The sequence below is a fragment of the Macaca nemestrina genome, chromosome 15, assembly GCF_043159975.1.
Source record: "Macaca nemestrina isolate mMacNem1 chromosome 15, mMacNem.hap1, whole genome shotgun sequence".
Taxonomy (NCBI): Eukaryota; Metazoa; Chordata; class Mammalia; order Primates; family Cercopithecidae; genus Macaca; species Macaca nemestrina.
Window position 1 is genome coordinate 63,827,473 of NC_092139.1, and position 27,861 is coordinate 63,855,333.

Sequence of the window (27,861 nt, forward strand, 5' to 3'; positions counted from 1 at the left end):
TAAGGGTGTTAAGTTGAGGCTCTTAATGCTACCTCCCCTCGCATCTTCCTCTAGGCTTTTGTGGCTTTGCCCGCCCAGCTGCTCTGTGCCAGGAGGAGGAGGAGACACCTGGAGCCTGTGACACCACGGCTTGCCTCGCTGAGGGTGGGTGGCAGTGACGGAGACTGCAGCGTGCTGGAACGGTAGGAGAGTGACCACGCTAGGAGGTCAGGCGGCTGCAGCCAGGGTTGGGGGTGAGGCTTACAGCGATGGCCGGGCTGCGGCAGTGGCCAGGTGGTAGAAGCCTTGTAGGGTGGGCTGTTGCATTGGCAATGGGCCTGGCTTTGCCCTGCCACTGCCGTGGACCTGGCCCTGTACTGCCCTGCCTTGCCCTGGCCCTGCCCTACCCTACTGTTACGTGGACTGTCTCGGCCCTGTCCTGCTCCGATCCCATCCTGGTTTTGCCTTTGCACTGGCCTTTCCCTGAACCTGTGCTGGCCCGGCCTTGGCTCTGGCCCTGCCTCTTGTCCTGACCCTGGTCCTGTCATGGCACTGGCCCTGCTAGTGGTCATGTCCTGCTCCTGTTCTGGCCTTGACCTGGCCTTGGACGTGTCCTGGCCCAGATTTGTTCTGGCCCTGCCTTGGCCCATCCCTGCCCTGGCCCCACCGTGGCCCTGCCTGTTGTGCCCTCTCCTGGCACTGACTTTGCCCTGTCATGGCTCAGTGGTGCCATTGACCTGCCTTACACTGCCCTGGTTGTGCCCTGGCCCTGCCTGGCACTGGCCTCTCCCTGGACCTGCTCTGACCCTGCCTTGGCCTTTGCCCTGTCCTCACTATGGCCTGGCCCTGGCCTTGTTCTGGCTTAGCCCGGCCCTGGCCCTAGCCCTGGTCCTACCGTATCCCTGGCCTTGCCCTTATCCAGACCCTGCCCCTGCCTCTGCCCTGGCCCTGGCCTGGAACCTGGTCCTGTCAAGGACTTGGCCTGACTCTGCCTTGGCCCTGGCCCTGCTCTGCCTTGGTCCTGGCCCTGACCCAGACCCTTTCCTGGCTGTGCCCTGGCCATGGCCTTTCCCTGGCCCTGAGTTGGCAGTGGTCTGCCCCTGGTCTTGCCACCACCCTACCCTGCCATGCACTGGATGTGTCATCAGCCTGCCCTGGCCCTACCTTGTCCCTCACCCTAGTCTTCGCTAGGCCCTGCTCTGGACCTGGCCCTAACCCAGACCTGGCCCTGACCCTGGCCCTGGCCTTTGTCCTTCATAGCCCTGGCCCTGAAGTGGACTTGGAGGTGTCCTGGCCCTGGAGTGACCTGGCTCTGCCTTGGCGTGTCCTTGTCCTGCCCCCTACCATCACCTTGCCCTGTTCTGCCCTGTCCTAGTACTGACCCGGCTGTGGCATTGCCCTGCCCTACCCTGCCTTGGCTGTGCCCTGGCTCGATTCCGCCCTGGCCCCGCCCTGTGCATGCCATGACACTACCTCAGACTTGGCGCTAGCCTGGTCCTTTCCTGGCATGAGCCCTGCTCTTTCTATGGACCGCCTTTGGTCGTGTCCTGCGCTGGGCCATTCCATGCCCTGCCCTGCCCTGACTCAGCCCTGGCCTTGGCATTGCCCTTGGTCCTGCCATATTTCTTGCCCTGTCCCTATCCTGGCCTTGGCCCTGACCCTTACCTTGCTCTGGCCCTGTCCTTGCCCTTACGCAGCCCCTGGCCCTGTCATGGACCTGCCCTGGACCTGTCCTGGCCCTGGCCCTGCCCTGCTTCAGACTTTGCCCTGGTTCACCCCTGGCCTTGACCGTGAAATGCCTGACCCTACCCTGGCCTTGCACTGCCCTGGCCCTTGCCCTGACTCTGGTCTGTCACTGGAGAAGCCCCCGCCCTGTTGCTCTTCTTCCCATGGCCCAGACACTGCTTGGCCCTGCCCTGACACTGTCCTGGACCCTGGCTGTGCCGAGAACCTGCACTGTTGTTGCCCTTGTTTTGCTCCTGTCCCGAACCTGGTCCTGCCCAGGCCACGGCCATGGCCCTGTCCCTGCCCTGGCTGTTCCCTGGCCCTGCTCAGGTCTTGGCACTGTCCTGGCCCTGGCCTGCCTTGGCCCTATGCTTTCCTGGCCCTGCCTTGCCTGCCCTGGTCCTGCCTTGGCCGTACTCTAGCTTTGACCCTGCGCTGGCCCTACCTTGCCTTCACCCTAGCCTTGCCTGGGCGCTGTGCTGGACCTGGCCATAGCACAGACCTGGTTGTGGCCCTGGCCCTGCCATGGCCCTGTCCCAGACCCTAGCCCTGCCAGGTACCTGTCCTGGCCCTGCTTTGGGCCTGGCTTTGTCCTTGGTTCTTAGATGACCCTGGCCCTGCCCCTGCCCCTGCCCTTCCCCTGGCACTGGCCTTGGACATGTCCGTGGTCCTAACCCCGGCCCTGCCCTGGAGCTGTCACTGTCTTGCCCTGCCTTGGCCCTGGCCCTGGCCCTGCCTGGCCCTGGCCCTGGCCCTGGCCTGCCACAGCCATAGACCTGCCCTGGTTGGTCATGCCCTGCCTTTACCCAGTGCTACCCTGGGCCTGCTCCACCCTGCCCTGGCTCTGCCCTGCTTTTGGCCCGCCCCTGACCCCGCCTTGGCCCTCACACTGGCCCTAGAGCAAACCTGGTCCTTGCTCTGGCCTTGGCCCGGCATTGACCACTGCTCCTGACCCTGGTCGTGCCATGGCCCTGGCCCTGGCCCTGCCTGACCCTGGCCCTGAAGTGTATTTGAAGGTATCCTGTCCCTGGTTTAATCTTGCTCTGCCTTCGCGCGTCCCTCTCCTGGCCCTACCATGGCCCTGCCCCTTCCCTGGCTCTGCCCTGGTCTTGTGCTTACCCTGAGCGAGAACTTGACCCTGCCCCAGCCTTGTCCCAGACCTGGCCATGGCCCTGCCCCTGCCCTGGGCCGGCGCTGGCACTGGCATGGACCCTGGACCTGGCTCTTGGCTACTTAAGGCCATACCCTGGCCCAGCCCTCCTCCTGACCCTGTCCTGGCCCTAATTTGCGCTGACCCTATCCTGGCATGCTATTCTGGCCCCACCCCTGACCCTGTCTCTGTCCTGGCCCTAGCTAAGTTGGCCATGGCCGTGTTCCTGACATTGCCCTTTCCTGGTCCTGGCCCTGGCCCTGCCCCGGCCCTGCCCCGGCCCTGTCTGAACCCCGGCCCTGCAATGGACCTGCCTTGGCCCTGCTATACCCTGCCTCTGGCCCTACCTCTGCCCTGGCCATACCCTTGCTCTGGCCTGGACTCTGATCCTGGTCCTTGTCCTGCCCAGCTGTGGCCCTGGCCCTGCCCTGCCTGTACCCTGTTCTATCCTGGGCTGGCCCTGCCGTTGCCTGGTCTTGCTCTTGCCCTGCCCTAGCCTGCCTTGCTTGTGCCCTAGATCTGCCCCGGCCTTTGCTCTTGTCTTGGTTCTAGCACTGACTCAGCCGTGGACCTTCCCTGACCTTGCCTCAGCCCTGGCACTGCCCTGGCCTTGCCTTGGCATTTGCCCTACTCTCTCTAATGCCTGGCTCTGGTCCTGCCTTGCTCTGCTCTTGTTCTGTCGTGGCACAGCCCTGGCCCTGGCCCTGGCCCTGGTCCTGCCCTTATGCAGGCCTGCCCCTGCCACTGCTCTGGCTTTGACCTGGACCTTGGCCATACAGTGACCCTGCCTTGACCCTTTCCTTGGCCCTGGCCTGGAACGTGGCCTTGCCAAGGACTCGCCTGGCTCTGTCATGGCCCTGGCGTTTCTTGGATTTGGATGTGCCCTGTCCCTTATTTGCCCCGGCCCTTCCCTGATTCTGCCCTTGCACTTCTCTGGGGTAGGGGGACAGGGTCAGGACCAGTCCAGGGCAGGGTCAGGACCAGGGTAGGGCCTTGGTAAGGCCTGAAGATGGGAAGGGCCAGGGCAGCGGCAGGGCCAGGGAAGGGTGTTAAGTTGAGGCTCTTAATGCTACCTCCCCTCGCATCTTCCTCTAGGCTTTTGTGGCTTTGCCCGCCCAGCTGCTCTGTGCCAGGAGGAGGAGGAGACACCTGGAGCCTGTGACACCACGGCTTGCCTCGCTGAGGGTGGGTGGCAGTGACGGAGACTGCAGCGTGCTGGAACGGTAGGAGAGTGACCACGCTAGGAGGTCAGGCGGCTGCAGCCAGGGTTGGGGGTGAGGCTTACAGCGATGGCCGGGCTGCGGCAGTGGCCAGGTGGTAGAAGCCTTGTAGGGTGGGCTGTTGCATTGGCAATGGGCCTGGCTTTGCCCTGCCACTGCCGTGGACCTGGCCCTGTACTGCCCTGCCTTGCCCTGGCCCTGCCCTACCCTACTGTTACGTGGACTGTCTCGGCCCTGCCCTGCTCCGATCCCATCCTGGTTTTGCCTTTGCACTGGCCTTTCCCTGAACCTGTGCTGGCCCGGCCTTGGCTCTGGCCCTGCCTCTTGTCCTGACCCTGGTCCTGTCATGGCACTGGCCCTGCTAGTGGTCATGGTCCTGCTCCTGTTCTGGCCTTGACCTGGCCTTGGACGTGTCCTGGCCCAGATTTGTTCTGGCCCTGCCTTGGCCCATCCCTGCCCTGGCCCCACCGTGGCCCTGCCTGTTGTGCCTCTCCTGGCACTGACTTTGCCCTGTCATGGCTCAGTGGTGCCATTGACCTGCCTTACACTGCCCTGGTTGTGCCCTGGCCCTGCCTGGCACTGGCCTCTCCCTGGACCTGCTCTGACCCTGCCTTGGCCTTTGCCCTGTCCTCACTATGGCCTGGCCCTGGCCTTGTTCTGGCTTAGCCCGGGGCCCTGGCCCTAGCCCTGGTCCTACCGTATCCCTGGCCTTGCCCTTATCCAGACCCTGCCCCTGCCTCTGCCCTGGCCCTGGCCTGGAACCTGGTCCTGTCAAGGACTTGGCCTGACTCTGCCATGGCCCTGGCCCTGCTCTGCCTTGGTCCTGGCCCTGACCCAGACCCTTTCCTGGCTGTGCCCTGGCCATGGCCTTTCCCTGGCCCTGAGTTGGCAGTGGTCTGCTCCTGGTCTTGCCACCACCCTACCCTGCCATGCACTGGATGTGTCATCAGCCTGCCCTGGCCCTACCTTTGTCCCTCACCCTAGTCTTCGCTAGGCCCTGCTCTGGACCTGGCCCTAACCCAGACCTGGCCCTGACCCTGGCCCTGGCCTTTGTCCCTTCATAGCCCTGGCCCTGAAGTGGACTTGGAGGTGTCCTGGCCCTGGAGTGACCTGGCTCTGCCTTGGCGTGTCCTTGTCCTGCCCCTACCATCACCTTGCCCTGTTCTGCCCTGTCCTAGTACTGACCCGGCTGTGGCATTGCCCTGCCCTACCCTGCCTTGGCTGTGCCCTGGCTCGATTCCGGCCCTGGCCCCGCCCTGTGCATGCCATGACACTACCTCAGACTTGGCGCTAGCCTGGTCCTTTCCTGGCATGAGCCCTGCTCTTTCTATGGACCGCCTTTGGTCGTGTCCTGCGCTGGCCATTCCATGCCCTGCCCTGCCCTGACTCAGCCCTGGCCTTGGCATTGCCCTTGGTCCTGCCATATTTCTTGCCCTGTCCCTATCCTGGCCTTGGCCCTGACCCTTACCTTGCTCTGGCCCTGTCCTTGCCCTTACGCAGCCCCTGGCCCTGTCATGGACCTGCCCTGGACCTGTCCTGGCCCTGGCCCTGCCCTGCTTCAGACTTTGCCCTGGTTCACCCCTGGCCTTGACCGTGAAATGCCTGACCCTACCCTGGCCTTGCACTGCCCTGGCCCTTGCCCTGACTCTGGTCCTGTCACTGGAGAAGCCCCCGCCCTGTTGCTCTTCTTCCCATGGCCCAGACACTGCCTTGGCCCTGCCCTGACACTGTCCTGGACCCTGGCTGTGCCGAGAACCTGCACTGTTGTTGCCCTTGTTTTGCTCCTGTCCCGAACCTGGTCCTGCCCAGGCCACGGCCATGGCCCTGTCCCTGCCCTGGCTGTTCCCTGGCCCTGCTCAGGTCTTGGCACTGTCCTGGCCCTGGCCTGCCTTGGCCCTATGCTTTCCTGGCCCTGCCTTGCCTGCCCTGGTCCTGCCTTGGCCGTACTCTAGCTTTGACCCTGCGCTGGCCCTACCTTGGCCTTCACCCTAGCCTTGCCTGGGCGCTGTGCTGGACCTGGCCATAGCACAGACCTGGTTGTGGCCCTGGCCCTGCCATGGCCCTGTCCCAGACCCTAGCCCTGCCAGGTACCTGTCCTGGCCCTGCTTTGGGCCTGGCTTTGTCCTTGGTTCTTAGATGACCCTGGCCCTGCCCCTGCCCCTGCCCTTCCCCTGGCACTGGCCTTGGACATGTCCGTGGTCCTAACCCCGGCCCTGCCCTGGAGCTGTCACTGTCTTGGCCCTGCCTTGGCCCTGGCCCTGGCCCTGGCCCTGGCCCTGGCCCTGGCCCTGCCACAGCCATAGACCTGCCCTGGTTGGTCATGCCCTGCCTTTACCCAGTGCTACCCTGGGCCTGCTCCACCCTGCCCTGGCTCTGCCCTGCTTTTGGCCCCGCCCTGACCCCGCCTTGGCCCTCACACTGGCCCTAGAGCAAACCTGGTCCTTGCTCTGGCCTTGGCCCGGCATTGACCACTGCTCCTGACCCTGGTCGTGCCATGGCCCTGGCCCTGGCCCTGGCCTGACCCTGGCCCTGAAGTGTATTTGAAGGTATCCTGTCCCTGGTTTAATCTTGCTCTGCCTTCGCGCGTCCCTCTCCTGGCCCTACCATGGCCCTGCCCCTTCCCTGGCTCTGCCCTGGTCTTGTGCTTACCCTGAGCGAGAACTTGACCCTGCCCCAGCCTTGTCCCAGACCTGGCCATGGCCCTGCCCCTGCCCTGGGCCGGCGCTGGCACTGGCATGGACCCTGGACCTGGCTCTTGGCTACTTAAGGCCATACCCTGGCCCAGCCCTCCTCCTGACCCTGTCCTGGCCCTAATTTGCGCTGACCCTATCCTGGCATGCTATTCTGGCCCCACCCCTGACCCTGTCTCTGTCCTGGCCCTAGCTAAGTTGGCCATGGCCGTGTTCCTGACATTGCCCTTTCCTGGTCCTGGCCCTGGCCCTGCCCCGGCCCTGCCCCGGCCCTGGTCTGAACCCCGGCCCTGCAATGGACCTGCCTTGGCCCTGCCTATACCCTGCCTCTGGCCCTACCTCTGCCCTGGCCATACCCTTGCTCTGGCCTGGACTCTGATCCTGGTCCTTGTCCTGCCCCAGCTGTGGCCCTGGCCCTGCCCTGCCTGTACCCTGTTCTATCCTGGGCTGGCCCTGCCGTTGCCTGGTCTTGCTCTTGCCCTGCCCTAGCCTGCCTTGCTTGTGCCCTAGATCTGCCCCGGCCTTTGCTCTTGTCTTGGTTCTAGCACTGACTCAGCCGTGGACCTTCCCTGACCTTGCCTCAGCCCTGGCACTGCCCTGGCCTTGCCTTGGCATTTGCCCTACTCTCTCTAATGCCTGGCTCTGGTCCTGCCTTGCTCTGCTCTTGTTCTGTCGTGGCACAGCCCTGGCCCTGGCCCTGGCCCTGGTCCTGCCCTTATGCAGGCCTGCCCCTGCCACTGCTCTGGCTTTGACCTGGACCTTGGCCATACAGTGACCCTGCCTTGACCCTTTCCTGGCCCTGGCCTGGAACGTGGCCTTGCCAAGGACTCGCCCTGGCTCTGTCATGGCCCTGGCGTTTTCTTGGATTTGGATGTGCCCTGTCCCTTATTTGCCCCGGCCCTTCCCTGATTCTGCCCTTGCACTTCTCTGGGGTAGGGGGACAGGTTCAGGACCAGTCCAGGGCAGGGTCAGGACCAGGGTAGGGCCTTGGTAAGGCCTGAAGATGGGAAGGGCCAGGGCAGCGGCAGGGCCAGGGAAGGGTGTTAAGTTGAGGCTCTTAATGCTACCTCCCCTCGCATCTTCCTCTAGGCTTTTGTGGCTTTGCCCGCCCAGCTGCTCTGTGCCAGGAGGAGGAGGAGACACCTGGAGCCTGTGACACCACGGCTTGCCTCGCTGAGGGTGGGTGGCAGTGACGGAGACTGCAGCGTGCTGGAACGGTAGGAGAGTGACCACGCTAGGAGGTCAGGCGGCTGCAGCCAGGGTTGGGGGTGAGGCTTACAGCGATGGCCGGGCTGCGGCAGTGGCCAGGTGGTAGAAGCCTTGTAGGGTGGGCTGTTGCATTGGCAATGGGCCTGGCTTTGCCCTGCCACTGCCGTGGACCTGGCCCTGTACTGCCCTGCCTTGCCCTGGCCCTGCCCTACCCTACTGTTACGTGGACTGTCTCGGCCCTGCCCTGCTCCGATCCCATCCTGGTTTTGCCTTTGCACTGGCCTTTCCCTGAACCTGTGCTGGCCCGGCCTTGGCTCTGGCCCTGCCTCTTGTCCTGACCCTGGTCCTGTCATGGCACTGGCCCTGCTAGTGGTCATGGTCCTGCTCCTGTTCTGGCCTTGACCTGGCCTTGGACGTGTCCTGGCCCAGATTTGTTCTGGCCCTGCCTTGGCCCATCCCTGCCCTGGCCCCACCGTGGCCCTGCCTGTTGTGCCCTCTCCTGGCACTGACTTTGCCCTGTCATGGCTCAGTGGTGCCATTGACCTGCCTTACACTGCCCTGGTTGTGCCCTGGCCCTGCCTGGCACTGGCCTCTCCCTGGACCTGCTCTGACCCTGCCTTGGCCTTTGCCCTGTCCTCACTATGGCCTGGCCCTGGCCTTGTTCTGGCTTAGCCCGGGCCCTGGCCCTAGCCCTGGTCCTACCGTATCCCTGGCCTTGCCCTTATCCAGACCCTGCCCCTGCCTCTGCCCTGGCCCTGGCCTGGAACCTGGTCCTGTCAAGGACTTGGCCTGACTCTGCCATGGCCCTGGCCCTGCTCTGCCTTGGTCCTGGCCCTGACCCAGACCCTTTCCTGGCTGTGCCCTGGCCATGGCCTTTCCCTGGCCCTGAGTTGGCAGTGGTCTGCCCCTGGTCTTGCCACCACCCTACCCTGCCATGCACTGGATGTGTCATCAGCCTGCCCTGGCCCTACCTTGTCCCTCACCCTAGTCTTCGCTAGGCCCTGCTCTGGACCTGGCCCTAACCCAGACCTGGCCCTGACCCTGGCCCTGGCCTTTGTCCTTCATAGCCCTGGCCCTGAAGTGGACTTGGAGGTGTCCTGGCCCTGGAGTGACCTGGCTCTGCCTTGGCGTGTCCTTGTCCTGCCCCTACCATCACCTTGCCCTGTTCTGCCCTGTCCTAGTACTGACCCGGCTGTGGCATTGCCCTGCCCTACCCTGCCTTGGCTGTGCCCTGGCTCGATTCCGGCCCTGGCCCCGCCCTGTGCATGCCATGACACTACCTCAGACTTGGCGCTAGCCTGGTCCTTTCCTGGCATGAGCCCTGCTCTTTCTATGGACCGCCTTTGGTCGTGTCCTGCGCTGGCCATTCCATGCCCTGCCCTGCCCTGACTCAGCCCTGGCCTTGGCATTGCCCTTGGTCCTGCCATATTTCTTGCCCTGTCCCTATCCTGGCCTTGGCCCTGACCCTTACCTTGCTCTGGCCCTGTCCTTGCCCTTACGCAGCCCCTGGCCCTGTCATGGACCTGCCCTGGACCTGTCCTGGCCCTGGCCCTGCCCTGCTTCAGACTTTGCCCTGGTTCACCCCTGGCCTTGACCGTGAAATGCCTGACCCTACCCTGGCCTTGCACTGCCCTGGCCCTTGCCCTGACTCTGGTCCTGTCACTGGAGAAGCCCCCGCCCTGTTGCTCTTCTTCCCATGGCCCAGACACTGCCTTGGCCCTGCCCTGACACTGTCCTGGACCCTGGCTGTGCCGAGAACCTGCACTGTTGTTGCCCTTGTTTTGCTCCTGTCCCGAACCTGGTCCTGCCCAGGCCACGGCCATGGCCCTGTCCCTGCCCTGGCTGTTCCCTGGCCCTGCTCAGGTCTTGGCACTGTCCTGGCCCTGGCCTGCCTTGGCCCTATGCTTTCCTGGCCCTGCCTTGCCTGCCCTGGTCCTGCCTTGGCCGTACTCTAGCTTTGACCCTGCGCTGGCCCTACCTTGGCCTTCACCCTAGCCTTGCCTGGGCGCTGTGCTGGACCTGGCCATAGCACAGACCTGGTTGTGGCCCTGGCCCTGCCATGGCCCTGTCCCAGACCCTAGCCCTGCCAGGTACCTGTCCTGGCCCTGCTTTGGGCCTGGCTTTGTCCTTGGTTCTTAGATGACCCTGGCCCTGCCCCTGCCCCTGCCCTTCCCCTGGCACTGGCCTTGGACATGTCCGTGGTCCTAACCCCGGCCCTGCCCTGGAGCTGTCACTGTCTTGGCCCTGCCTTGGCCCTGGCCCTGGCCCTGGCCCTGGCCCTGGCCCTGGCCCTGCCACAGCCATAGACCTGCCCTGGTTGGTCATGCCCTGCCTTTACCCAGTGCTACCCTGGGCCTGCTCCACCCTGCCCTGGCTCTGCCCTGCTTTTGGCCCCGCCCTGACCCCGCCTTGGCCCTCACACTGGCCCTAGAGCAAACCTGGTCCTTGCTCTGGCCTTGGCCCGGCATTGACCACTGCTCCTGACCCTGGTCGTGCCATGGCCCTGGCCCTGGCCCTGGCCTGACCCTGGCCCTGAAGTGTATTTGAAGGTATCCTGTCCCTGGTTTAATCTTGCTCTGCCTTCGCGCGTCCCTCTCCTGGCCCTACCATGGCCCTGCCCCTTCCCTGGCTCTGCCCTGGTCTTGTGCTTACCCTGAGCGAGAACTTGACCCTGCCCCAGCCTTGTCCCAGACCTGGCCATGGCCCTGCCCCTGCCCTGGGCCGGCGCTGGCACTGGCATGGACCCTGGACCTGGCTCTTGGCTACTTAAGGCCATACCCTGGCCCAGCCCTCCTCCTGACCCTGTCCTGGCCCTAATTTGCGCTGACCCTATCCTGGCATGCTATTCTGGCCCCACCCCTGACCCTGTCTCTGTCCTGGCCCTAGCTAAGTTGGCCATGGCCGTGTTCCTGACATTGCCCTTTCCTGGTCCTGGCCCTGGCCCTGCCCCGGCCCTGCCCCGGCCCTGGTCTGAACCCCGGCCCTGCAATGGACCTGCCTTGGCCCTGCCTATACCCTGCCTCTGGCCCTACCTCTGCCCTGGCCATACCCTTGCTCTGGCCTGGACTCTGATCCTGGTCCTTGTCCTGCCCCAGCTGTGGCCCTGGCCCTGCCCTGCCTGTACCCTGTTCTATCCTGGGCTGGCCCTGCCGTTGCCTGGTCTTGCTCTTGCCCTGCCCTAGCCTGCCTTGCTTGTGCCCTAGATCTGCCCCGGCCTTTGCTCTTGTCTTGGTTCTAGCACTGACTCAGCCGTGGACCTTCCCTGACCTTGCCTCAGCCCTGGCACTGCCCTGGCCTTGCCTTGGCATTTGCCCTACTCTCTCTAATGCCTGGCTCTGGTCCTGCCTTGCTCTGCTCTTGTTCTGTCGTGGCACAGCCCTGGCCCTGGCCCTGGCCCTGGTCCTGCCCTTATGCAGGCCTGCCCCTGCCACTGCTCTGGCTTTGACCTGGACCTTGGCCATACAGTGACCCTGCCTTGACCCTTTCCTGGCCCTGGCCTGGAACGTGGCCTTGCCAAGGACTCGCCCTGGCTCTGTCATGGCCCTGGCGTTTTCTTGGATTTGGATGTGCCCTGTCCCTTATTTGCCCCGGCCCTTCCCTGATTCTGCCCTTGCACTTCTCTGGGGTAGGGGGACAGGTTCAGGACCAGTCCAGGGCAGGGTCAGGACCAGGGTAGGGCCTTGGTAAGGCCTGAAGATGGGAAGGGCCAGGGCAGCGGCAGGGCCAGGGAAGGGTGTTAAGTTGAGGCTCTTAATGCTACCTCCCCTCGCATCTTCCTCTAGGCTTTTGTGGCTTTGCCCGCCCAGCTGCTCTGTGCCAGGAGGAGGAGGAGACACCTGGAGCCTGTGACACCACGGCTTGCCTCGCTGAGGGTGGGTGGCAGTGACGGAGACTGCAGCGTGCTGGAACGGTAGGAGAGTGACCACGCTAGGAGGTCAGGCGGCTGCAGCCAGGGTTGGGGGTGAGGCTTACAGCGATGGCCGGGCTGCGGCAGTGGCCAGGTGGTAGAAGCCTTGTAGGGTGGGCTGTTGCATTGGCAATGGGCCTGGCTTTGCCCTGCCACTGCCGTGGACCTGGCCCTGTACTGCCCTGCCTTGCCCTGGCCCTGCCCTACCCTACTGTTACGTGGACTGTCTCGGCCCTGCCCTGCTCCGATCCCATCCTGGTTTTGCCTTTGCACTGGCCTTTCCCTGAACCTGTGCTGGCCCGGCCTTGGCTCTGGCCCTGCCTCTTGTCCTGACCCTGGTCCTGTCATGGCACTGGCCCTGCTAGTGGTCATGGTCCTGCTCCTGTTCTGGCCTTGACCTGGCCTTGGACGTGTCCTGGCCCAGATTTGTTCTGGCCCTGCCTTGGCCCATCCCTGCCCTGGCCCCACCGTGGCCCTGCCTGTTGTGCCCTCTCCTGGCACTGACTTTGCCCTGTCATGGCTCAGTGGTGCCATTGACCTGCCTTACACTGCCCTGGTTGTGCCCTGGCCCTGCCTGGCACTGGCCTCTCCCTGGACCTGCTCTGACCCTGCCTTGGCCTTTGCCCTGTCCTCACTATGGCCTGGCCCTGGCCTTGTTCTGGCTTAGCCCGGGCCCTGGCCCTAGCCCTGGTCCTACCGTATCCCTGGCCTTGCCCTTATCCAGACCCTGCCCCTGCCTCTGCCCTGGCCCTGGCCTGGAACCTGGTCCTGTCAAGGACTTGGCCTGACTCTGCCATGGCCCTGGCCCTGCTCTGCCTTGGTCCTGGCCCTGACCCAGACCCTTTCCTGGCTGTGCCCTGGCCATGGCCTTTCCCTGGCCCTGAGTTGGCAGTGGTCTGCCCCTGGTCTTGCCACCACCCTACCCTGCCATGCACTGGATGTGTCATCAGCCTGCCCTGGCCCTACCTTGTCCCTCACCCTAGTCTTCGCTAGGCCCTGCTCTGGACCTGGCCCTAACCCAGACCTGGCCCTGACCCTGGCCCTGGCCTTTGTCCTTCATAGCCCTGGCCCTGAAGTGGACTTGGAGGTGTCCTGGCCCTGGAGTGACCTGGCTCTGCCTTGGCGTGTCCTTGTCCTGCCCCTACCATCACCTTGCCCTGTTCTGCCCTGTCCTAGTACTGACCCGGCTGTGGCATTGCCCTGCCCTACCCTGCCTTGGCTGTGCCCTGGCTCGATTCCGGCCCTGGCCCCGCCCTGTGCATGCCATGACACTACCTCAGACTTGGCGCTAGCCTGGTCCTTTCCTGGCATGAGCCCTGCTCTTTCTATGGACCGCCTTTGGTCGTGTCCTGCGCTGGCCATTCCATGCCCTGCCCTGCCCTGACTCAGCCCTGGCCTTGGCATTGCCCTTGGTCCTGCCATATTTCTTGCCCTGTCCCTATCCTGGCCTTGGCCCTGACCCTTACCTTGCTCTGGCCCTGTCCTTGCCCTTACGCAGCCCCTGGCCCTGTCATGGACCTGCCCTGGACCTGTCCTGGCCCTGGCCCTGCCCTGCTTCAGACTTTGCCCTGGTTCACCCCTGGCCTTGACCGTGAAATGCCTGACCCTACCCTGGCCTTGCACTGCCCTGGCCCTTGCCCTGACTCTGGTCCTGTCACTGGAGAAGCCCCCGCCCTGTTGCTCTTCTTCCCATGGCCCAGACACTGCCTTGGCCCTGCCCTGACACTGTCCTGGACCCTGGCTGTGCCGAGAACCTGCACTGTTGTTGCCCTTGTTTTGCTCCTGTCCCGAACCTGGTCCTGCCCAGGCCACGGCCATGGCCCTGTCCCTGCCCTGGCTGTTCCCTGGCCCTGCTCAGGTCTTGGCACTGTCCTGGCCCTGGCCTGCCTTGGCCCTATGCTTTCCTGGCCCTGCCTTGCCTGCCCTGGTCCTGCCTTGGCCGTACTCTAGCTTTGACCCTGCGCTGGCCCTACCTTGGCCTTCACCCTAGCCTTGCCTGGGCGCTGTGCTGGACCTGGCCATAGCACAGACCTGGTTGTGGCCCTGGCCCTGCCATGGCCCTGTCCCAGACCCTAGCCCTGCCAGGTACCTGTCCTGGCCCTGCTTTGGGCCTGGCTTTGTCCTTGGTTCTTAGATGACCCTGGCCCTGCCCCTGCCCCTGCCCTTCCCCTGGCACTGGCCTTGGACATGTCCGTGGTCCTAACCCCGGCCCTGCCCTGGAGCTGTCACTGTCTTGGCCCTGCCTTGGCCCTGGCCCTGGCCCTGGCCCTGGCCCTGGCCCTGGCCCTGCCACAGCCATAGACCTGCCCTGGTTGGTCATGCCCTGCCTTTACCCAGTGCTACCCTGGGCCTGCTCCACCCTGCCCTGGCTCTGCCCTGCTTTTGGCCCCGCCCTGACCCCGCCTTGGCCCTCACACTGGCCCTAGAGCAAACCTGGTCCTTGCTCTGGCCTTGGCCCGGCATTGACCACTGCTCCTGACCCTGGTCGTGCCATGGCCCTGGCCCTGGCCCTGGCCTGACCCTGGCCCTGAAGTGTATTTGAAGGTATCCTGTCCCTGGTTTAATCTTGCTCTGCCTTCGCGCGTCCCTCTCCTGGCCCTACCATGGCCCTGCCCCTTCCCTGGCTCTGCCCTGGTCTTGTGCTTACCCTGAGCGAGAACTTGACCCTGCCCCAGCCTTGTCCCAGACCTGGCCATGGCCCTGCCCCTGCCCTGGGCCGGCGCTGGCACTGGCATGGACCCTGGACCTGGCTCTTGGCTACTTAAGGCCATACCCTGGCCCAGCCCTCCTCCTGACCCTGTCCTGGCCCTAATTTGCGCTGACCCTATCCTGGCATGCTATTCTGGCCCCACCCCTGACCCTGTCTCTGTCCTGGCCCTAGCTAAGTTGGCCATGGCCGTGTTCCTGACATTGCCCTTTCCTGGTCCTGGCCCTGGCCCTGCCCCGGCCCTGCCCCGGCCCTGGTCTGAACCCCGGCCCTGCAATGGACCTGCCTTGGCCCTGCCTATACCCTGCCTCTGGCCCTACCTCTGCCCTGGCCATACCCTTGCTCTGGCCTGGACTCTGATCCTGGTCCTTGTCCTGCCCCAGCTGTGGCCCTGGCCCTGCCCTGCCTGTACCCTGTTCTATCCTGGGCTGGCCCTGCCGTTGCCTGGTCTTGCTCTTGCCCTGCCCTAGCCTGCCTTGCTTGTGCCCTAGATCTGCCCCGGCCTTTGCTCTTGTCTTGGTTCTAGCACTGACTCAGCCGTGGACCTTCCCTGACCTTGCCTCAGCCCTGGCACTGCCCTGGCCTTGCCTTGGCATTTGCCCTACTCTCTCTAATGCCTGGCTCTGGTCCTGCCTTGCTCTGCTCTTGTTCTGTCGTGGCACAGCCCTGGCCCTGGCCCTGGCCCTGGTCCTGCCCTTATGCAGGCCTGCCCCTGCCACTGCTCTGGCTTTGACCTGGACCTTGGCCATACAGTGACCCTGCCTTGACCCTTTCCTGGCCCTGGCCTGGAACGTGGCCTTGCCAAGGACTCGCCCTGGCTCTGTCATGGCCCTGGCGTTTTCTTGGATTTGGATGTGCCCTGTCCCTTATTTGCCCCGGCCCTTCCCTGATTCTGCCCTTGCACTTCTCTGGGGTAGGGGGACAGGGTCAGGACCAGTCCAGGGCAGGGTCAGGACCAGGGTAGGGCCTTGGTAAGGCCTGAAGATGGGAAGGGCCAGGGCAGCGGCAGGGCCAGGGAAGGGTGTTAAGTTGAGGCTCTTAATGCTACCTCCCCTCGCATCTTCCTCTAGGCTTTTGTGGCTTTGCCCGCCCAGCTGCTCTGTGCCAGGAGGAGGAGGAGACACCTGGAGCCTGTGACACCACGGCTTGCCTCGCTGAGGGTGGGTGGCAGTGACGGAGACTGCAGCGTGCTGGAACGGTAGGAGAGTGACCACGCTAGGAGGTCAGGCGGCTGCAGCCAGGGTTGGGGGTGAGGCTTACAGCGATGGCCGGGCTGCGGCAGTGGCCAGGTGGTAGAAGCCTTGTAGGGTGGGCTGTTGCATTGGCAATGGGCCTGGCTTTGCCCTGCCACTGCCGTGGACCTGGCCCTGTACTGCCCTGCCTTGCCCTGGCCCTGCCCTACCCTACTGTTACGTGGACTGTCTCGGCCCTGCCCTGCTCCGATCCCATCCTGGTTTTGCCTTTGCACTGGCCTTTCCCTGAACCTGTGCTGGCCCGGCCTTGGCTCTGGCCCTGCCTCTTGTCCTGACCCTGGTCCTGTCATGGCACTGGCCCTGCTAGTGGTCATGGTCCTGCTCCTGTTCTGGCCTTGACCTGGCCTTGGACGTGTCCTGGCCCAGATTTGTTCTGGCCCTGCCTTGGCCCATCCCTGCCCTGGCCCCACCGTGGCCCTGCCTGTTGTGCCCTCTCCTGGCACTGACTTTGCCCTGTCATGGCTCAGTGGTGCCATTGACCTGCCTTACACTGCCCTGGTTGTGCCCTGGCCCTGCCTGGCACTGGCCTCTCCCTGGACCTGCTCTGACCCTGCCTTGGCCTTTGCCCTGTCCTCACTATGGCCTGGCCCTGGCCTTGTTCTGGCTTAGCCCGGGCCCTGGCCCTAGCCCTGGTCCTACCGTATCCCTGGCCTTGCCCTTATCCAGACCCTGCCCCTGCCTCTGCCCTGGCCCTGGCCTGGAACCTGGTCCTGTCAAGGACTTGGCCTGACTCTGCCATGGCCCTGGCCCTGCTCTGCCTTGGTCCTGGCCCTGACCCAGACCCTTTCCTGGCTGTGCCCTGGCCATGGCCTTTCCCTGGCCCTGAGTTGGCAGTGGTCTGCCCCTGGTCTTGCCACCACCCTACCCTGCCATGCACTGGATGTGTCATCAGCCTGCCCTGGCCCTACCTTGTCCCTCACCCTAGTCTTCGCTAGGCCCTGCTCTGGACCTGGCCCTAACCCAGACCTGGCCCTGACCCTGGCCCTGGCCTTTGTCCTTCATAGCCCTGGCCCTGAAGTGGACTTGGAGGTGTCCTGGCCCTGGAGTGACCTGGCTCTGCCTTGGCGTGTCCTTGTCCTGCCCCTACCATCACCTTGCCCTGTTCTGCCCTGTCCTAGTACTGACCCGGCTGTGGCATTGCCCTGCCCTACCCTGCCTTGGCTGTGCCCTGGCTCGATTCCGGCCCTGGCCCCGCCCTGTGCATGCCATGACACTACCTCAGACTTGGCGCTAGCCTGGTCCTTTCCTGGCATGAGCCCTGCTCTTTCTATGGACCGCCTTTGGTCGTGTCCTGCGCTGGCCATTCCATGCCCTGCCCTGCCCTGACTCAGCCCTGGCCTTGGCATTGCCCTTGGTCCTGCCATATTTCTTGCCCTGTCCCTATCCTGGCCTTGGCCCTGACCCTTACCTTGCTCTGGCCCTGTCCTTGCCCTTACGCAGCCCCTGGCCCTGTCATGGACCTGCCCTGGACCTGTCCTGGCCCTGGCCCTGCCCTGCTTCAGACTTTGCCCTGGTTCACCCCTGGCCTTGACCGTGAAATGCCTGACCCTACCCTGGCCTTGCACTGCCCTGGCCCTTGCCCTGACTCTGGTCCTGTCACTGGAGAAGCCCCCGCCCTGTTGCTCTTCTTCCCATGGCCCAGACACTGCCTTGGCCCTGCCCTGACACTGTCCTGGACCCTGGCTGTGCCGAGAACCTGCACTGTTGTTGCCCTTGTTTTGCTCCTGTCCCGAACCTGGTCCTGCCCAGGCCACGGCCATGGCCCTGTCCCTGCCCTGGCTGTTCCCTGGCCCTGCTCAGGTCTTGGCACTGTCCTGGCCCTGGCCTGCCTTGGCCCTATGCTTTCCTGGCCCTGCCTTGCCTGCCCTGGTCCTGCCTTGGCCGTACTCTAGCTTTGACCCTGCGCTGGCCCTACCTTGGCCTTCACCCTAGCCTTGCCTGGGCGCTGTGCTGGACCTGGCCATAGCACAGACCTGGTTGTGGCCCTGGCCCTGCCATGGCCCTGTCCCAGACCCTAGCCCTGCCAGGTACCTGTCCTGGCCCTGCTTTGGGCCTGGCTTTGTCCTTGGTTCTTAGATGACCCTGGCCCTGCCCCTGCCCCTGCCCTTCCCCTGGCACTGGCCTTGGACATGTCCGTGGTCCTAACCCCGGCCCTGCCCTGGAGCTGTCACTGTCTTGGCCCTGCCTTGGCCCTGGCCCTGGCCCTGGCCCTGGCCCTGGCCCTGGCCCTGCCACAGCCATAGACCTGTCCTGGTTGGTCATGCCCTGCCTTTACCCAGTGCTACCCTGGGCCTGCTCCACCCTGCCCTGGCTCTGCCCTGCTTTTGGCCCCGCCCTGACCCCGCCTTGGCCCTCACACTGGCCCTAGAGCAAACCTGGTCCTTGCTCTGGCCTTGGCCCGGCATTGACCACTGCTCCTGACCCTGGTCGTGCCATGGCCCTGGCCCTGGCCCTGGCCTGACCCTGGCCCTGAAGTGTATTTGAAGGTATCCTGTCCCTGGTTTAATCTTGCTCTGCCTTCGCGCGTCCCTCTCCTGGCCCTACCATGGCCCTGCCCCTTCCCTGGCTCTGCCCTGGTCTTGTGCTTACCCTGAGCGAGAACTTGACCCTGCCCCAGCCTTGTCCAGACCTGACCATGGCCCTGCCCCTGCCCTGGGCAGGCGCTGGCACTGGCATGGACCCTGGACCTGGCTCTTGGCTACTTAAGGCCATACCCTGGCCCAGCCCTCCTCCTGACCCTGTCCTGACCCTAATTTGCGCTGACCCTATCCTGGCATGCTATTCTGGCCCCACCCCTGACCCTGTCTCTGTCCTGGCCCTAGCTAAGTTGGCCATGGCTGTGTTCCTGACATTGCCCTTTCCTGGTCCTGGCCCTGGCCCTGCCCCGGCCCTGCCCCGGCCCTGCCCCGGCCCTGGTCTGAACCCCGGCCCTGCAATGGACCTGCCTTGGCCCTGCCTATACCCTGCCTCTGGCCCTACCTCTGCCCTGGCCATACCCTTGCTCTGGCCTGGACTCTGATCCTGGTCCTTGTCCTGCCCCAGCTGTGGCCCTGGCCCTGCCCTGCCTGTACCCTGTTCTATCCTGGGCTGGCCCTGCCGTTGCCTGGTCTTGCTCTTGCCCTGCCCTAGCCTGCCTTGCTTGTGCCCTAGATCTGCCCCGGCCTTTGCTCTTGTCTTGGTTCTAGCACTGACTCAGCCGTGGACCTTCCCTGACCTTGCCTCAGCCCTGGCACTGCCCTGGCCTTGCCTTGGCATTTGCCCTACTCTCTCTAATGCCTGGCTCTGGTCCTGCCTTGCTCTGCTCTTGTTCTGTCGTGGCACAGCCCTGGCCCTGGCCCTGGCCCTGGTCCTGCCCTTATGCAGGCCTGCCCCTGCCACTGCTCTGGCTTTGACCTGGACCTTGGCCATACAGTGACCCTGCCTTGACCCTTTCCTGGCCCTGGCCTGGAACGTGGCCTTGCCAAGGACTCGCCCTGGCTCTGTCATGGCCCTGGCGTTTTCTTGGATTTGGATGTGCCCTGTCCCTTATTTGCCCCGGCCCTTCCCTGATTCTGCCCTTGCACTTCTCTGGGGTAGGGGGACAGGTTCAGGACCAGTCCAGGGCAGGGTCAGGACCAGGGTAGGGCCTTGGTAAGGCCTGAAGATGGGAAGGGCCAGGGCAGCGGCAGGGCCAGGGAAGGGTGTTAAGTTGAGGCTCTTAATGCTACCTCCCCTCGCATCTTCCTCTAGGCTTTTGTGGCTTTGCCCGCCCAGCTGCTCTGTGCCAGGAGGAGGAGGAGACACCTGGAGCCTGTGACACCACGGCTTGCCTCGCTGAGGGTGGGTGGCAGTGACGGAGACTGCAGCGTGCTGGAACGGTAGGAGAGTGACCACGCTAGGAGGTCAGGCGGCTGCAGCCAGGGTTGGGGGTGAGGCTTACAGCGATGGCCGGGCTGCGGCAGTGGCCAGGTGGTAGAAGCCTTGTAGGGTGGGCTGTTGCATTGGCAATGGGCCTGGCTTTGCCCTGCCACTGCCGTGGACCTGGCCCTGTACTGCCCTGCCTTGCCCTGGCCCTGCCCTACCCTACTGTTACGTGGACTGTCTCGGCCCTGCCCTGCTCCGATCCCATCCTGGTTTTGCCTTTGCACTGGCCTTTCCCTGAACCTGTGCTGGCCCGGCCTTGGCTCTGGCCCTGCCTCTTGTCCTGACCCTGGTCCTGTCATGGCACTGGCCCTGCTAGTGGTCATGGTCCTGCTCCTGTTCTGGCCTTGACCTGGCCTTGGACGTGTCCTGGCCCAGATTTGTTCTGGCCCTGCCTTGGCCCATCCCTGCCCTGGCCCCACCGTGGCCCTGCCTGTTGTGCCCTCTCCTGGCACTGACTTTGCCCTGTCATGGCTCAGTGGTGCCATTGACCTGCCTTACACTGCCCTGGTTGTGCCCTGGCCCTGCCTGGCACTGGCCTCTCCCTGGACCTGCTCTGACCCTGCCTTGGCCTTTGCCCTGTCCTCACTATGGCCTGGCCCTGGCCTTGTTCTGGCTTAGCCCGGGCCCTGGCCCTAGCCCTGGTCCTACCGTATCCCTGGCCTTGCCCTTATCCAGACCCTGCCCCTGCCTCTGCCCTGGCCCTGGCCTGGAACCTGGTCCTGTCAAGGACTTGGCCTGACTCTGCCATGGCCCTGGCCCTGCTCTGCCTTGGTCCTGGCCCTGACCCAGACCCTTTCCTGGCTGTGCCCTGGCCATGGCCTTTCCCTGGCCCTGAGTTGGCAGTGGTCTGCCCCTGGTCTTGCCACCACCCTACCCTGCCATGCACTGGATGTGTCATCAGCCTGCCCTGGCCCTACCTTGTCCCTCACCCTAGTCTTCGCTAGGCCCTGCTCTGGACCTGGCCCTAACCCAGACCTGGCCCTGACCCTGGCCCTGGCCTTTGTCCTTCATAGCCCTGGCCCTGAAGTGGACTTGGAGGTGTCCTGGCCCTGGAGTGATCTGGCTCTGCCTTGGCGTGTCCTTGTCCTGCCCCTACCATCACCTTGCCCTGTTCTGCCCTGTCCTAGTACTGACCCGGCTGTGGCATTGCCCTGCCCTACCCTGCCTTGGCTGTGCCCTGGCTCGATTCCGGCCCTGGCCCCGCCCTGTGCATGCCATGACACTACCTCAGACTTGGCACTAGCCTGGTCCTTTCCTGGCATGAGCCCTGCTCTTTCTATGGACCGCCTTTGGTCGTGTCCTGCGCTGGCCATTCCATGCCCTGCCCTGCCCTGACTCAGCCCTGGCCTTGGCATTGCCCTTGGTCCTGCCATATTTCTTGCCCTGTCCCTATCCTGGCCTTGGCCCTGACCCTTACCTTGCTCTGGCCCTGTCCTTGCCCTTACGCAGCCCCTGGCCCTGTCATGGACCTGCCCTGGACCTGTCCTGGCCCTGGCCCTGCCCTGCTTCAGACTTTGCCCTGGTTCACCCCTGGCCTTGACCGTGAAATGCCTGACCCTACCCTGGCCTTGCACTGCCCTGGCCCTTGCCCTGACTCTGGTCCTGTCACTGGAGAAGCCCCCGCCCTGTTGCTCTTCTTCCCATGGCCCAGACACTGCCTTGGCCCTGCCCTGACACTGTCCTGGACCCTGGCTGTGCCAAGAACCTGCACTGTTGTTGCCCTTGTTTTGCTCCTGTCCCGAACCTGGTCCTGCCCAGGCCATGGCCATGGCCCTGTCCCTGCCCTGGCTGTTCCCTGGCCCTGCTCAGGTCTTGGCACTGTCCTGGCCCTGGCCTGCCTTGGCCCTATGCTTTCCTGGCCCTGCCTTGCCTGCCCTGGTCCTGCCTTGGCCGTACTCTAGCTTTGACCCTGCGCTGGCCCTACCTTGGCCTTCACCCTAGCCTTGCCTGGGCGCTGTGCTGGACCTGGCCATAGCACAGACCTGGTTGTGGCCCTGGCCCTGCCATGGCCCTGTCCCAGACCCTAGCCCTGCCAGGTACCTGTCCTGGCCCTGCTTTGGGCCTGGCTTTGTCCTTGGTTCTTAGATGACCCTGGCCCTGCCCCTGCCCCTGCCCTTCCCCTGGCACTGGCCTTGGACATGTCCGTGGTCCTAACCCCGGCCCTGCCCTGGAGCTGTCACTGTCTTGGCCCTGCCTTGGCCCTGGCCCTGGCCCTGGCCCTGGCCCTGCCACAGCCATAGACCTGCCCTGGTTGGTCATGCCCTGCCTTTACCCAGTGCTACCCTGGGCCTGCTCCACCCTGCCCTGGCTCTGCCCTGCTTTTGGCCCCGCCCTGACCCCGCCTTGGCCCTCACACTGGCCCTAGAGCAAACCTGGTCCTTGCTCTGGCCTTGGCCCGGCATTGACCACTGCTCCTGACCCTGGTCGTGCCATGGCCCTGGCCCTGGCCCTGGCCTGACCCTGGCCCTGAAGTGTATTTGAAGGTATCCTGTCCCTGGTTTAATCTTGCTCTGCCTTCGCGCGTCCCTCTCCTGGCCCTACCATGGCCCTGCCCCTTCCCTGGCTCTGCCCTGGTCTTGTGCTTACCCTGAGCGAGAACTTGACCCTGCCCCAGCCTTGTCCCAGACCTGGCCATGGCCCTGCCCCTGTCCTGGGCTGGCGCTGGCACTGGCATGGACCCTGGACCTGGCTCTTGGCTACTTAAGGCCATACCCTGGCCCAGCCCTCCTCCTGACCCTGTCCTGGCCCTAATTTGCGCTGACCCTATCCTAGCATGCTATTCTGGCCCCACCCCTGACCCTGTCTCTGTCCTGGCCCTAGCTAAGTTGGCCATGGCCGTGTTCCTGACATTGCCCTTTCCTGGTCCTGGCCCTGGCCCTGCCCCGGCCCTGCCCCGGCCCTGGTCTGAACCCCGGCCCTGCAATGGACCTGCCTTGGCCCTGCCTATACCCTGCCTCTGGCCCTACCTCTGCCCTGGCCATACCCTTGCTCTGGCCTGGACTCTGATCCTGGTCCTTGTCCTGCCCCAGCTGTGGCCCTGGCCCTGCCCTGCCTGTACCCTGTTCTATCCTGGGCTGGCTCTGCCGTTGCCTGGTCTTGCTCTTGCCCTGCCCTAGCCTGCCTTGCTTGTGCCCTAGATCTGCCCCGGCCTTTGCTCTTGTCTTGGTTCTAGCACTGACTCAGCCGTGGACCTTCCCTGACCTTGCCTCAGCCCTGGCACTGCCCTGGCCTTGCCTTGGCATTTGCCCTACTCTCTCTAATGCCTGGCTCTGGTCCTGCCTTGCTCTGCTCTTGTTCTGTCGTGGCACAGCCCTGGCCCTGGCCCTGGCCCTGGTCCTGCCCTTATGCAGGCCTGCCCCTGCCACTGCTCTGGCTTTGACCTGGACCTTGGCCATACAGTGACCCTGCCTTGACCCTTTCCTGGCCCTGGCCTGGAACGTGGCCTTGCCAAGGACTCGCCCTGGCTCTGTCATGGCCCTGGCGTTTTCTTGGATTTGGATGTGCCCTGTCCCTTATTTGCCCCGGCCCTTCCCTGATTCTGCCCTTGCACTTCTCTGGGGTAGGGGGACAGGGTCAGGACCAGTCCAGGGCAGGGTCAGGACCAGGGTAGGGCCTTGGTAAGGCCTGAAGATGGGAAGGGCCAGGGCAGCGGCAGGGCCAGGGAAGGGTGTTAAGTTGAGGCTCTTAATGCTACCTCCCCTCGCATCTTCCTCTAGGCTTTTGTGGCTTTGCCCGCCCAGCTGCTCTGTGCCAGGAGGAGGAGGAGACACCTGGAGCCTGTGACACCACGGCTTGCCTCGCTGAGGGTGGGTGGCAGTGACGGAGACTGCAGCGTGCTGGAACGGTAGGAGAGTGACCACGCTAGGAGGTCAGGCGGCTGCAGCCAGGGTTGGGGGTGAGGCTTACAGCGATGGCCGGGCTGCGGCAGTGGCCAGGTGGTAGAAGCCTTGTAGGGTGGGCTGTTGCATTGGCAATGGGCCTGGCTTTGCCCTGCCACTGCCGTGGACCTGGCCCTGTACTGCCCTGCCTTGCCCTGGCCCTGCCCTACCCTACTGTTACGTGGACTGTCTCGGCCCTGCCCTGCTCCGATCCCATCCTGGTTTTGCCTTTGCACTGGCCTTTCCCTGAACCTGTGCTGGCCCGGCCTTGGCTCTGGCCCTGCCTCTTGTCCTGACCCTGGTCCTGTCATGGCACTGGCCCTGCTAGTGGTCATGGTCCTGCTCCTGTTCTGGCCTTGACCTGGCCTTGGACGTGTCCTGGCCCAGATTTGTTCTGGCCCTGCCTTGGCCCATCCCTGCCCTGGCCCCACCGTGGCCCTGCCTGTTGTGCCCTCTCCTGGCACTGACTTTGCCCTGTCATGGCTCAGTGGTGCCATTGACCTGCCTTACACTGCCCTGGTTGTGCCCTGGCCCTGCCTGGCACTGGCCTCTCCCTGGACCTGCTCTGACCCTGCCTTGGCCTTTGCCCTGTCCTCACTATGGCCTGGCCCTGGCCTTGTTCTGGCTTAGCCCGGGCCCTGGCCCTAGCCCTGGTCCTACCGTATCCCTGGCCTTGCCCTTATCCAGACCCTGCCCCTGCCTCTGCCCTGGCCCTGGCCTGGAACCTGGTCCTGTCAAGGACTTGGCCTGACTCTGCCATGGCCCTGGCCCTGCTCTGCCTTGGTCCTGGCCCTGACCCAGACCCTTTCCTGGCTGTGCCCTGGCCATGGCCTTTCCCTGGCCCTGAGTTGGCAGTGGTCTGCCCCTGGTCTTGCCACCACCCTACCCTGCCATGCACTGGATGTGTCATCAGCCTGCCCTGGCCCTACCTTGTCCCTCACCCTAGTCTTCGCTAGGCCCTGCTCTGGACCTGGCCCTAACCCAGACCTGGCCCTGACCCTGGCCCTGGCCTTTGTCCTTCATAGCCCTGGCCCTGAAGTGGACTTGGAGGTGTCCTGGCCCTGGAGTGACCTGGCTCTGCCTTGGCGTGTCCTTGTCCTGCCCCTACCATCACCTTGCCCTGTTCTGCCCTGTCCTAGTACTGACCCGGCTGTGGCATTGCCCTGCCCTACCCTGCCTTGGCTGTGCCCTGGCTCGATTCCGGCCCTGGCCCCGCCCTGTGCATGCCATGACACTACCTCAGACTTGGCACTAGCCTGGTCCTTTCCTGGCATGAGCCCTGCTCTTTCTATGGACCGCCTTTGGTCGTGTCCTGCGCTGGCCATTCCATGCCCTGCCCTGCCCTGACTCAGCCCTGGCCTTGGCATTGCCCTTGGTCCTGCCATATTTCTTGCCCTGTCCCTATCCTGGCCTTGGCCCTGACCCTTACCTTGCTCTGGCCCTGTCCTTGCCCTTACGCAGCCCCTGGCCCTGTCATGGACCTGCCCTGGACCTGTCCTGGCCCTGGCCCTGCCCTGCTTCAGACTTTGCCCTGGTTCACCCCTGGCCTTGACCGTGAAATGCCTGACCCTACCCTGGCCTTGCACTGCCCTGGCCCTTGCCCTGACTCTGGTCCTGTCACTGGAGAAGCCCCCGCCCTGTTGCTCTTCTTCCCATGGCCCAGACACTGCCTTGGCCCTGCCCTGACACTGTCCTGGACCCTGGCTGTGCCAAGAACCTGCACTGTTGTTGCCCTTGTTTTGCTCCTGTCCCGAACCTGGTCCTGCCCAGGCCACGGCCATGGCCCTGTCCCTGCCCTGGCTGTTCCCTGGCCCTGCTCAGGTCTTGGCACTGTCCTGGCCCTGGCCTGCCTTGGCCCTATGCTTTCCTGGCCCTGCCTCGCCTGCCCTGGTCCTGCCTTGGCCGTACTCTAGCTTTGACCCTGCGCTGGCCCTACCTTGGCCTTCACCCTAGCCTTGCCTGGGCGCTGTGCTGGACCTGGCCATAGCACAGACCTGGTTGTGGCCCTGGCCCTGCCATGGCCCTGTCCCAGACCCTAGCCCTGCCAGGTACCTGTCCTGGCCCTGCTTTGGGCCTGGCTTTGTCCTTGGTTCTTAGATGACCCTGGCCCTGCCCCTGCCCCTGCCCTTCCCCTGGCACTGGCCTTGGACATGTCCGTGGTCCTAACCCCGGCCCTGCCCTGGAGCTGTCACTGTCTTGGCCCTGCCTTGGCCCTGGCCCTGGCCCTGGCCCTGGCCCTGGCCCTGGCCCTGCCACAGCCATAGACCTGCCCTGGTTGGTCATGCCCTGCCTTTACCCAGTGCTACCCTGGGCCTGCTCCACCCTGCCCTGGCTCTGCCCTGCTTTTGGCCCCGCCCTGACCCCGCCTTGGCCCTCACACTGGCCCTAGAGCAAACCTGGTCCTTGCTCTGGCCTTGGCCCGGCATTGACCACTGCTCCTGACCCTGGTCGTGCCATGGCCCTGGCCCTGGCCCTGGCCTGACCCTGGCCCTGAAGTGTATTTGAAGGTATCCTGTCCCTGGTTTAATCTTGCTCTGCCTTCGTGCGTCCCTCTCCTGGCCCTACCATGGCCCTGCCCCTTCCCTGGCTCTGCCCTGGTCTTGTGCTTACCCTGAGCGAGAACTTGACCCTGCCCCAGCCTTGTCCCAGACCTGGCCATGGCCCTGCCCCTGCCCTGGGCCGGCGCTGGCACTGGCATGGACCCTGGACCTGGCTCTTGGCTACTTAAGGCCATACCCTGGCCCAGCCCTCCTCCTGACCCTGTCCTGGCCCTAATTTGCGCTGACCCTATCCTGGCATGCTATTCTGGCCCCATCCCTGACCCTGTCTCTGTCCTGGCCCTAGCTAAGTTGGCCATGGCCGTGTTCCTGACATTGCCCTTTCCTGGTCCTGGCCCTGGCCCTGCCCCGGCCCTGCCCCGGCCCTGGTCTGAACCCCGGCCCTGCAATGGACCTGCCTTGGCCCTGCCTATACCCTGCCTCTGGCCCTACCTCTGCCCTGGCCATACCCTTGCTCTGGCCTGGACTCTGATCCTGGTCCTTGTCCTGCCCCAGCTGTGGCCCTGGCCCTGCCCTGCCTGTACCCTGTTCTATCCTTGGCTGGCCCTGCCGTTGCCTGGTCTTGCTCTTGCCCTGCCCTAGCCTGCCTTGCTTGTGCCCTAGATCTGCCCCGGCCTTTGCTCTTGTCTTGGTTCTAGCACTGACTCAGCCGTGGACCTTCCCTGACCTTGCCTCAGCCCTGGCACTGCCCTGGCCTTGCCTTGGCATTTGCCCTACTCTCTCTAATGCCTGGCTCTGGTCCTGCCTTGCTCTGCTCTTGTTCTGTCGTGGCACAGCCCTGGCCCTGGCCCTGGCCCTGGTCCTGCCCTTATGCAGGCCTGCCCCTGCCACTGCTCTGGCTTTGACCTGGACCTTGGCCATACAGTGACCCTGCCTTGACCCTTTCCTGGCCCTGGCCTGGAACGTGGCCTTGCCAAGGACTCGCCCTGGCTCTGTCATGGCCCTGGCGTTTTCTTGGATTTGGATGTGCCCTGTCCCTTATTTGCCCCGGCCCTTCCCTGATTCTGCCCTTGCACTTCTCTGGGGTAGGGGGACAGGGTCAGGACCAGTCCAGGGCAGGGTCAGGACCAGGGTAGGGCCTTGGTAAGGCCTGAAGATGGGAAGGGCCAGGGCAGCGGCAGGGCCAGGGAAGGGTGTTAAGTTGAGGCTCTTAATGCTACCTCCCCTCGCATCTTCCTCTAGGCTTTTGTGGCTTTGCCCGCCCAGCTGCTCTGTGCCAGGAGGAGGAGGAGACACCTGGAGCCTGAGACACCACGGCTTTCCTCGCTGAGGGTGGGTGGCAGTGACGGAGACTGCAGCGTGCTGGAACGGTAGGAGAGTGACCACGCTAGGAGGTCAGGCGGCTGCAGCCAGGGTTGGGGGTGAGGCTTACAGCGATGGCCGGGCTGCGGCAGTGGCCAGGTGGTAGAAGCCTTGTAGGGTGGGCTGTTGCATTGGCAATGGGCCTGGCTTTGCCCTGCCACTGCCGTGGACCTGGCCCTGTACTGCCCTGCGTTGCCCTGGCCCTGCACTACTGTTACGTGGACTGTCTCGGCCCTGCCCTGCTCCGATCCCATCCTGGTTTTGCCTTTGCACTGGCCTTTCCCTGAACCTGTGCTGGCCCGGCCTTGGCTCTGGCCCTGCCTCTTGCCCTGACCCTGTTCCTGTCGTGGCACTGGCCCTGCTAGTGGTCATGGTCCTGC

At 64.4% G+C, this 27,861-nt stretch overlaps 1 long non-coding RNA gene across 1 annotated transcript; it reads left to right on the forward strand.

The window, feature by feature from the left end:
• Positions 1-58: 58 nt before the first annotated feature.
• LOC139358877 (uncharacterized) lies at positions 59-27,540 on the forward strand. Its single transcript, XR_011614386.1, has 8 exons — positions 59-182; positions 3,950-4,077; positions 7,854-7,981; positions 11,756-11,883; positions 15,658-15,785; positions 19,570-19,697; positions 23,460-23,587; positions 27,362-27,540. It is a non-coding gene; the product is annotated as an uncharacterized lncRNA (long non-coding RNA).
• The last annotated feature ends 321 nt before the right edge of the window (positions 27,541-27,861 follow it).